This window comes from Nyctibius grandis, chromosome 5, assembly GCF_013368605.1.
Source record: "Nyctibius grandis isolate bNycGra1 chromosome 5, bNycGra1.pri, whole genome shotgun sequence".
Taxonomy (NCBI): Eukaryota; Metazoa; Chordata; class Aves; order Nyctibiiformes; family Nyctibiidae; genus Nyctibius; species Nyctibius grandis.
Window position 1 is genome coordinate 84,015,450 of NC_090662.1, and position 10,155 is coordinate 84,025,604.

Here is a 10,155-nt window from a genome sequence, read left to right on the forward strand (position 1 = left end):
ATGATGGCTGGTGGTCCTGAGCTGTGACAGCCTGCTCAGGACCTGGATCCCAGCATGGACGTATGTCAGGTCTGAGAGCTTGGTCCACGATGGGTAAAGTCACCTCCCCTCTTTTCTCTCCTCTCTCACAGTGTCTTCGGGCTGGTTTTCCTATACAAGTTTTACCTCCCATGGTGCTCAGGGCCACACAGGTCATGCGCCCTACCTGTGGGAGCAAATAGCCATCAGCAGCAAATCTCCTAATCCCAGAGGAGCAGCTTCAGGTTCGGGCCCCAGAGAGGGTGGTCCTCCCGACAGCATCCACTGGTGTGGCTGAGTGCCGGCCTCCCCCACCAGTGGTACTGATCGCAGGGGTGAGGCGGGGGGGATGCTGGATGTAGGCTGTAGCGTGTCTTAGAGAAAAAAGAGGAGGAAGAAGAAAAGCATTTCCACTTTTTTTCACTTTTCTTGTAGATTTTATTTTTTTACTTGCTCTGGTTTCTTATGAAAGAGAATCACAATGTGCATGGCCCACTAAATCCAGAAAAATTCCACCAGTTTCAAGCAGGTACATCTGGGGAAAAGGCTGGGAGACTGAGGCCATCCTGCTCCTTGCAGATGGCATGGCCATGCTCAGTCACTGGTGCAGAAGGTGGGCTTGAGCTGCTTGTTGCACCCAGGGTCCTGATGCTCCAAAGCACAGGACAGGTACGCTTAGGTGCTTGTAGAGGCAGGGAGTGACAGCTTGCTCCAGAGGAGACAGGGTTGCCTGTGCAATGCACTGCACTGCTGCACACGCCGGCGTGCCCAGAAGCCGCCTGTTCCCCTGCATGCATAATATCTTGGTGGTGTGTTTGTTTGGCAAGGCCTCAGCTCCCGGGGTGCTGCTTTGCGCAAGCGCTCTTACCCATGCAGAGGAGCTCGAAGCGGGGTGCCCCGGCCCCCACGGTGCCTCCAGGGGTGGGGAACGGGCCACTCCCGAGTCCCATGCACACAAAAAGTCACACTGGTCACCCGGAGGCTGATCTCATGATTTAAGGCAGGAGGGGCTGATTCACTATTATTTTCGGCTGTGCTTCTGCATTCCGCAGTTTATTTTGTTTTGGTTGCTTGACTCCCCCTGCCCGGCGGGGCTGGCCAGGCATTGCCAGCAAGGGCATCCCCGGGAGGACAAGGTGCTGCTGATGGTGACAGGGGCTTGCAGGAGGATGACTGCTCCTGGGAAGGCGAGAGGAAGGCCCCCGGCTGGCTGGCTCCACCGCCAGCCGGGATGCCCAGGTGCAAGGGGAAATGCTGGGGTGCAGCCCTGGCACAGTACAGAGGGAAGACCTCCACCAGCTGCCCCCGCCACCTCACACAGCCTTTGGCCGTCTCTGATAAAAATAGCTGCTCGCCTCCGTGCCGTGTGTGCACGCAGGCGCCTGCCTGCAGCAGCTGGGCAGCAGGGCTTTATTTTGCGGTTTGTCGTGTGGCATTTATTTTAGCAAGTAGCTGCTCTCGAGAGGTTTTGCTCATGGAAACACCTGCCCACTGCTCTGCTCACCCCAGCCAGCCCCTGGACTCGGTGGGCAGCCGGTGTTCCCACCCCGTGCTCCTCTCCGGTGGGGCTCATGCCTACCCATGAAGCCTGCAGCCCTCAGTCAGTCGCTAAATTTGTCCTGCCTCGAAACTGGGTCTTCGTCCATCACTACAGGTGGTCAGGTGGGCCCTTTGCCTTTTTTACAGGCATTTCAACCAAAATTTGTAAAAGTAGGTTTGGAAAAAGGGATTCACATCCTCCCACCACCCTGTAAAATGAAGGGGATCAAACTGCAAGTCCCAGGGTGGGCTTATGCCTCATTCGAACTCCGTTAGAGCTGTTACAAAGTAGGTCCAGATACCTCACGAAGGGGCCTTCAAGATGGAGCTGTGGTGTAAAGAGAAATAACAACACACCCTCGCAGCCCCCTTCTTGACTGCAGAAGCAACAAACATGCTGCGGGGAAACTTGTTCTGGCTTGGGAAAAGTTCACATCCAGCCTCCTTTGTCCATTGCGCCTTTTAGCTCTGGCCCATGGCCCTGCTCATCATCCCTTTTTCCAGAAACAAATACTGATCATGGGAATGAAGGAGTAGGCCCTTCAGTGGGGTCCTGCATTGCACCACATGCTGCAAGCCCTTGATCAGCCCTCAGCACAGGTAAGAAATGAGCGCTGGGAGTTAAGGGTCTCTGGTGCTTTCCTTTTCAATATTGATCAGCAATTCTGGCTGCCTTCGTTTTGGGGTGTTCGTCTCAGGACAGATTCAGCAGAGCTGGCTTGGAGGGGCTGCAGAGCCCTCCGTCTGTGGAAATTAAGGCTTTTGAAGGCTTTTCAGGTGGGAAAAGAGGAAGAGCATATTCCTTTGCTATTGCTGAAAAACGCAGCTCAGGAATGCAGCCATGCATGATCCCCAGAGGTGCTCCCCGCTGCAGCTGGCCTCATCCTCCTGCTGCCAACGCAGCAGCATCCCCCCGAAACCGAGGGCCACCACACTCTGCAAGCAACGGTGGGACACAGCTTTCATGTGTCGCAGCTGTCCCCGTCCTCTGTGGGGTGTGTTCAGGCCAGGGCTGGGATAGGTGGCTGCGGCATGAAACCTGGGTTCAGGGAGGGCAGGGAGCTGTGTGGCTGCTGCTTCCCTTTCCTCCTGCCGCACGCTGCAGGAAACACTCTGCAAGGAGACTTTGGTGTCTGACAAAAATAACCAAGTTGCACCTTCTCCTGCTCTCTTTGGGCATTTTCTTACTCCTTTAAAAAGCTCTCCCAAATCCTCCCTCATTAGACCATATGATCAGCACCCAGATCAAGGTTGGAGGACATTAGCCATCCCTTTCCTGGAGACAGAAGCCTCCCCCGTGGACAGCAGGTCCTGCCTCTCACGTAACTGCCTGAGCATCGCTTTCCTTCTGGCAGCCTGCCCCGTGTACCGCCGTAGCTCAGGGGTGGCCCTGAGTCCCAAGGGTCTCAGTGCAGAGACCAACGTAAGTGCACCCCCAGGCTTCTGGCATCCACCAGCCCCACTCTAGCCCCATGCCATCCATGCATCTCCACCCGATGCACCACTTGCCTGAGAGAGACGCTTGCAGTAACTGGTCTGCACCCTCATGCACCTGAAAACAATGCTGTAGGTCATGATGAAAAGCAGTAAAATGGAGGGAAGGAGTGCAGGACTTCAACTTGCCTCTCGCCCTCTCTCTTGGTGCTGGGCCAAGCTGTTTGCTTTCGCCGCTGCAGCCAGCCCCTGGGATGGTGCAAACCAGCTGGCTGCCAATTGACGTCAAAGGAGCACTGGTGGTTTGCGAGAGCTGAGGGACTGCTTCTGCTCAAGGTGGGTTTCCAACACCACAGAGAAATGTTTAAATCCTCCCCCTTCCCCTCCCTCTGCTCCAGGAAACAAGTGCCTTATTTCATTCATTGGCTGGTTTGGTTATGGCAAGAATCCTGCCCATATTTTGGCTACTTGGATGTTTGCTGAGGACCAAACAACCCAGATAATGCTAGCAAAGAGCAGGGGAGCGAAAAGAGGTGGGGCAAAGGTGGGGGTGAAGCCAAGTTTAATCTCCTCTGCCCCAGTTTGTGCCACATGTTTCCAGTCAGGACTAAAGCCATGTATTTTTTTCTTCTCATGTTGCCTGCGATGTTTTTGAGGCTTGTAAAAAAGTGAGATGCTGAGTTCCTGCCATCCTTCCCCTCTTCCTCTTCAAATCACTGCGTGTGCTGTGAAATTTGTTTGGGCCAAGGAGTTCATTTGAGCTGGGTGCATTTCCCCTTGACTGCTCAAGTTCTCCTTCAGCCACTTTATTTTTATTTTGTGTTATACCTATTAGCTACAACCCCCATATTTTCACTTGTCTCCGTGCGGATTTGACAGTGACGATGTCAGTACATTTTTCCCTAAGCAAGTACTATAAGAGCTAATTTATATCTAGCCCAGACCAATGTATTTAACTGCAGCGTATCTTTCCAAACACAGAGTGATTCCTATGGGGCGTGCTCGGGGAAGTCAATGCATTGACTTCCATCGGCTTTGGGTCAGGCCTGAGCTCTTGAATCAGTCCATATGTATTGCTGCCAATACGCGAGGCTGTACTATTTAAGATTGTCCAAAACAAACACGCTTCGGGTGAGACCAGTGTGCAGATCATCACGTGAAAAGTGTTGTGATAACAACTGACTGCGTGTTTGCTTTCATATGGCATTGACTCTTACTTCCCGGGTTATTTTTAGTCTTCAAGGCTGTCCTTTAATCAGCCCACTTTCTTTAATAGCTAGTGTTGCCTATAATGTGATGCAGCAGGTCTAATGATGCTTCCTATTAAGCCTGGGAAACATTAGTTAGCCCACAGCTAGAAGCAAGTGAGAATGAATTTCCTACATGGGCTGATCTAAGGCCACTGAACTGAGCATGAAATTTTTAATCCATTTCAGTGGCCTTGAATCAGGTCCTTACAGCCACCAAAAAAAAAAACCCTCACCAAACTCCAAACCAGCCCCAATCAACACATTCCTTCTAGTGGGAAAAACCTTACAGTAAGATATGCCATGCTCCAATCAAACAAATCTTTATTCTTCTTCTACTCTACTTGCTTTTTTTCCTCCTGGGGTGAGGACTTGCGTCCATGAAACTGTACAGAGGTGAGGAGCAGAGCAAGCCTGGCGCTGAGCCCTGACCAGAGCAGAGGGCATTCTGTGCTTGAGAGGGGAGGTGAGGGAGGGGACACCCCCTGGTAGGCTGCTTTAAAGAGTAGACAAGGCTTCGAAGCTGTTTGAAAATGTGGGGTATTCCAATAAATTCAGGAGGAGGCGAGTGTTAAATGGAGCATAACACCAGGCTTGGTATTTTGACACACAGCTGCTCAGGTCAAGCCATGCCATGATTCAGGTCTTTTTTGCACTCACACATGGTCATGCACCTACATAAAGCTGTGGCTTTCCCATCTGCAGCAGTTTTTGGTGTAGTTTTATGTATATCCACATACAGACTTCATGTTATGTAGCACCTCCCTATCTCCCTCTCTGCAAGGGCACATATGTATACGGGCCAACATGGGCACACATACAGCCGTCCTAACAGAGCCTTGCCATCCATGCCCGAACGGCACAGGTTCACCCATGGGTCAGTATGGCAAGGTGTTGTCTACAGGCCCCTTCAAAACGGGTCAGTTTCCCTTGGGAATGTGAGTCAGCCCCAGCACCCAACGATCCCACATGCTCCTGCACGCCCCCCTGGCTCAGTGCGACACCACCTGATCACAGCCATGTCCGTGGCAGCTGCCCTCAGGTCCTGAATTTCCCCTTATTCAGGTGACATTTCCAAGGATTTGGTGGTGGCAGGGCCACGGCCTGCCTGTTTCCACTGCACAATAGCCGCACGTGCTGCTTCGGCTAATGAAATCCACTTGTCACCTATTATCAGGCAATTAGCCTGTGTGATTTTCAAGCACTGGCTTTCTGTAATTTTTTTTTGACAATTTGCTATGAACAACAGCATAATCAGTGACTGGAGCATGTTTGGAGGAGAACTCAGGAGAAATCTCTCAAGCCAGTTTGCAAATTGTGCCTCCTCTGCCCTGGCTAAGCAGGGGCTGCTCGCACGCAGCCTGCAGACCCGGTGCCTTTTTCAGGGCCAGTGCAGGATGTGCAACGAAAAGTCCCACCACTTCAAAAAATGGAGAAGCGAGAGAAACACTGAAACCTGGGTGGAGTGAGTGGGAAAATTTTTAGTAGAAATAAAGTGGAGATGCAACTCCTGTTACTTCAAAAGTGCAGTCATTTGCAAGCCGAGATCCTAGCGTTTCCTCTCGTATGCAAGAAAAAATGCTGTATCTGAAAACAGTAGCCTTAGCAGAATATATATATGGATATATAAGTACAGCCCATAAACTGCCCTCCCTCACCCCCCAGCCCAGTTAGGTTACAAAATTTAATTCCTGTGATGACAGCAAAATCTATCAGCAAAAAGCCTGGCTGGCTGGGTCCCCATCTGATGCAGTGCTCCGGTGTTTGGGAGACGCGGACCTGCAGGGAGCAGCCCATTCAAATATACTCTTTTTCACATTCCTGACCTAACAACACCTTGGATGATGAAAACCCAAAGCGTTTAGAGTGCCTGATTTATGGCGGTTTATTTTCTGTACTGTTTCACTGTTCCTCAGCCTGTTGGCAGGCTTGGGCGGTGAAACGGGACAGGAGGCTTTCGCTTTTCCATCAGCTCCCCTTAGTTCCCCTTGTGTGCGTGCTGCTTGCCTGCTTGGAGTCGCAAGGTGGAAGGGAAAGTGTAATGTCTATTTTCTATCATTTTCATTGTGATTGTTCCCTAAACTATCCCGCCAAATCCCTGGTGTCCAATATAGTCAGTATAAATGCGGACAGCTGCAGGGCTTGGTTGACTTGGGCACATTATGGATCTGGGCCACCAGCTGCCCCTGCCCTCCCTGTGTCAGCACTGGCAGCTGCGGGGCTGGAAGAAGATGTCCCAAAAAAAGACATGAGGGTGGCTACCACACCCCCCTGCATGTGTGCAGCTTTGGCTCCAGCAGTGATGCTCCGAGCCAGCCCCATGGAAGACAGATCAGGCAAAGTCTTTCTCTCACCATAATTTTGGTGTCAGAGCACTGGAACAGGCTGCCCAGGGAGGTTGTGGAGTCTCCTTCTCTGGAGATATTCAAAACCCGCCTGGATGTGACCCTGTGCAACCTGCTCTAGGGGAACCTGCTTTGGCAAGGGGTTGGACTAGATGATCTCCAGAGGTCCCTTCCAACTCCAACCATTCTGTGATTCTGTGGTGAAAAAGAAATCCCACACTGAAGTACGAAACCCCTCTTCAGTCAGCTTTAGGCCGTTTAAAAAGAGGAGTCTCTTTACATGGCCACAGAGAGTGAAATGGCATTAAAAACCTGCCTTGCTCAAACATCTCGTTTCCAGGACAATTAGGGCTCTTAACGCGAGGGCTGCCTTAATCAGTGTCACGCTCTGTATCTCCCATAACTTGAGGCTAGCCTAGCGCTTGTCATTCATGATACATCTGGCCAAAGGAGAGGTGTGTATTCAAATCACCCTCTGCAGATCATTCTCCTGGCTCAGGCTGGGCTCCCACTTGCATTCGGCGGCTGGCTCTCAGATGCCCGTGCCAGGCAGGAACACCTGGGTGCGCTCGGGTGAAGCAGGAAGTCGTTTGTGAGCTTTGGTGGGTCTCAGCTCCACACTCTCTCTGCAGCCAGTCACTGTAAGTGGGCCTTAATGGCTACGCTCTAATGCAAAGATGGCTTTGTGGAGTGGGAAAGTTTTATGGTAACAAATCAAATATGTGTCCTGGTTTGGCCTAAAACAGACCAATTTTCCTTTCAGAGATTTTTACTTTCAGCTAAGCTGCTTCTAAGTAACTGCACTTTCTGAAACTAACTGCATGCTTTGCAGACAGTGTCTGCTTCTAGCACTGATAACGCTCAAAGTTTGTAGTTATCACTGAGGCACCAGTAGGGATGTTGTGCCGAAAGGCTCTTGCTGTACTTATTCTCAGAGAAACCAAGGTCACTGCTAAATTCCTCACTGATTACGAGTGAAGAGCTGCAGCAGGGTCGCACCTCCAGGGAGGAGAGGACAGGGCAGGTGACCCAAAATTGACCAATGAGGGTATTCCATCCCATACACGTCATTCTCAGTATAAAGCGGGGGGATCACGAGGGTCTCGCCCCTCCTTCTAACCCCCTTCTGCTGTGGTCGGTGTCCAAAGAGGACTCTGTCTCTTTTCCTGCTGCTCCCGATCCCGATCCGTGCATCCCTGAATCCAGTTCCCCTCCGTCGCTGGGCCCAGCCTGGGCCTTCCCAGAGCCTGCCCTGCAGTGCCGGTGGTGACGTGACCAACACTGGGGGAGCTCGATCTTGGTCTTGTATATGTTTGTATATATTTATTTCCATTATTATTATTATACTTTTTTTCATTATTATAGTTTATTAAAACTGTTTTAACTTTCCAACCCATAAATGTCTCTCCCTTTTCCCTTTCCCTTCTGGAGGGGGGAGGAGGGTTAACAGAGAGCATCTGCCACCAGTTTAATATCCGGCCCAGCTTTAAACCGTGACAATAAGCATTGCCCATATCTTCTTAAAAAAAAAAGAAAAAAGGAAAAAGGAATTTCCCAGTCCCCCCAAACAAGTCTGAAGTTTAGATGAGTCTTTCAACTGTTTGCTTGGACAAAGGCATGGAAATCAGGTATACCAAAACCAAAAGAAAAATGTACCCCGGTCTTTGTAGACACAATGATCATTTATAATATTTGACCACAGAGCCAATTTAGCAGAGGATAAATGCTACTGATTAGTGATTACAGGAGGCAGCAGCGGAGCAGAAAGCAAAAATCCCTGTGTGGGGAACAGCAGAGACCTGAGATGAGCTAGCACCAAAATGCATCTTCTTGGAGCCCACGTTACAGGTGCTACAGTCCACGCGTAACCACCTAAAAATAAGCTCAGGTAGATGTTGTTGGCTAAGGGTACAGCGCTGCCTGATGTGACAGGGCAGAGGGCTTCCATACCTCTCAGAAGAACTTGGCCCTGACTTCGGATTTATGTTACAGGCTGACAACGGGAGAGACCCTCAACTTCAGCCGCCTGAGCTCAGCTGGGAGCGGTGGGTCCCCACTGCCTGCCGTGCCGGCCGGTGCCTTAAGGAGGCTTCGAGCTTCGCACTCGGGACTGAGCTGCTGTTGTTCCTCTGCACTTCCCTTGAATCCCCCTAAGCCAACACCCTTTGCTAAGACCAAAAAAACATTTTCCAGACGCAAGCATGTGTATGTGCGTGGGTGGGTGGGGTGCAGGGGACTATGAGAATTTCAAGGGGAGGTATGACATCCTGGCTTTCTAAATATAGAGGACCCGAACTGCGGCTTCTCTCACACGCTAGCAGCATGCTTTCTGTTTTGAAAGGCCCCCAAAGGAAATATTGCACTGACTGGTGGAGTGAAAAAAGAGAAAAAAAACAAAACCCAGTCCTGCGAGTTGATTACCTTTTCCAGCGCTCTTCCACAGAGCTGTTTTTTAGGCAATGCTCCAAGTAGTGCCCACGCAGAGCCCGCCGGGCCGGCGAGGCGCAGATGGCCATCACGTGAAGGTGGTGGCAGGAGGAGTGGGCTGGTGGCAGCCCCGCCATGGGGCTGGGACCCGGTGGTGCTTCCCCTTTGCCCACTGGCCCCTGTCCTTCCAGCAGCAGAAGGGGAGGGAGAGGGGCTCAAAGTGCAGCCCCCCTGTCAGGAGCGGGTGTCACCTCGGCGCCTGGCGGGGTTGAGAATGTGACATTTTTGGCTCCATGTAAGGTGCCACTTCTCAGTTCCCTTTTCATTGCCATTATTGTCGCTCCAGTATTTGCATAGCACAACATCAAAATGCCTCAGAGACAGAGGAAAGTGGTAGCTGCTGCTTCTCTTTTCAAAAACCAAGCAGTTATCCATGCAACACCACCACTCCCTGTGTGTGTATGGTATGGAGGAGCAGGCATGTCACCAGGGTGGAGGGGTTACAGCCTTTGGAAAAGTTTTGCAGAACTGAATTTAATCGAGACTGATGATCTTTAAGCCAAGCTATAAAATCCAGCGGACAGTTATATCCCAGTAATAGACCCTATTAGAGGGTCTAGCGCAGTCTATAGATATGATCTCCTCTCTATTAAATTCTCTAGGGCTTGAGTTCTCATTTACACAAAGGGCCCTTTTAGCTGTGTAAAATGGCCATAAAGTAAGTGTAAAAATGATTGATGCCATCTTTACAACCCCTTTACACTGCGAAAACAGTGTAAAGTGGCCAGGGTGCAAATGAGAATCACACCTGGGTTTGTGAGAGTAAATTACATTGAGCCCTTCACAAATTCTGTGTGTCCATAGCGGTTTAATCCTACCCCTTTCTGCAGAATTCACCCAGAGAATAAATTTCCAGGACTTAAAAAAAAAAATGGCTTTTTCTTCAACACCTCTGGCCTTTCCGAGCCTTTTAGTCCCAGTCTTTCTCCTGGTGCAGTCCATGTAGGCTCTGACACCAGGAAAAGGCTCAAAGCTGTCTGAATATGCGTGGTAGGTGAAAATTCTTTACTTAGTACTTCCCCAAATTCTTGATCCAAGCAAAAAATACATGTTGTAAAACCATACCGAGGGAGAAACCAGTTCCA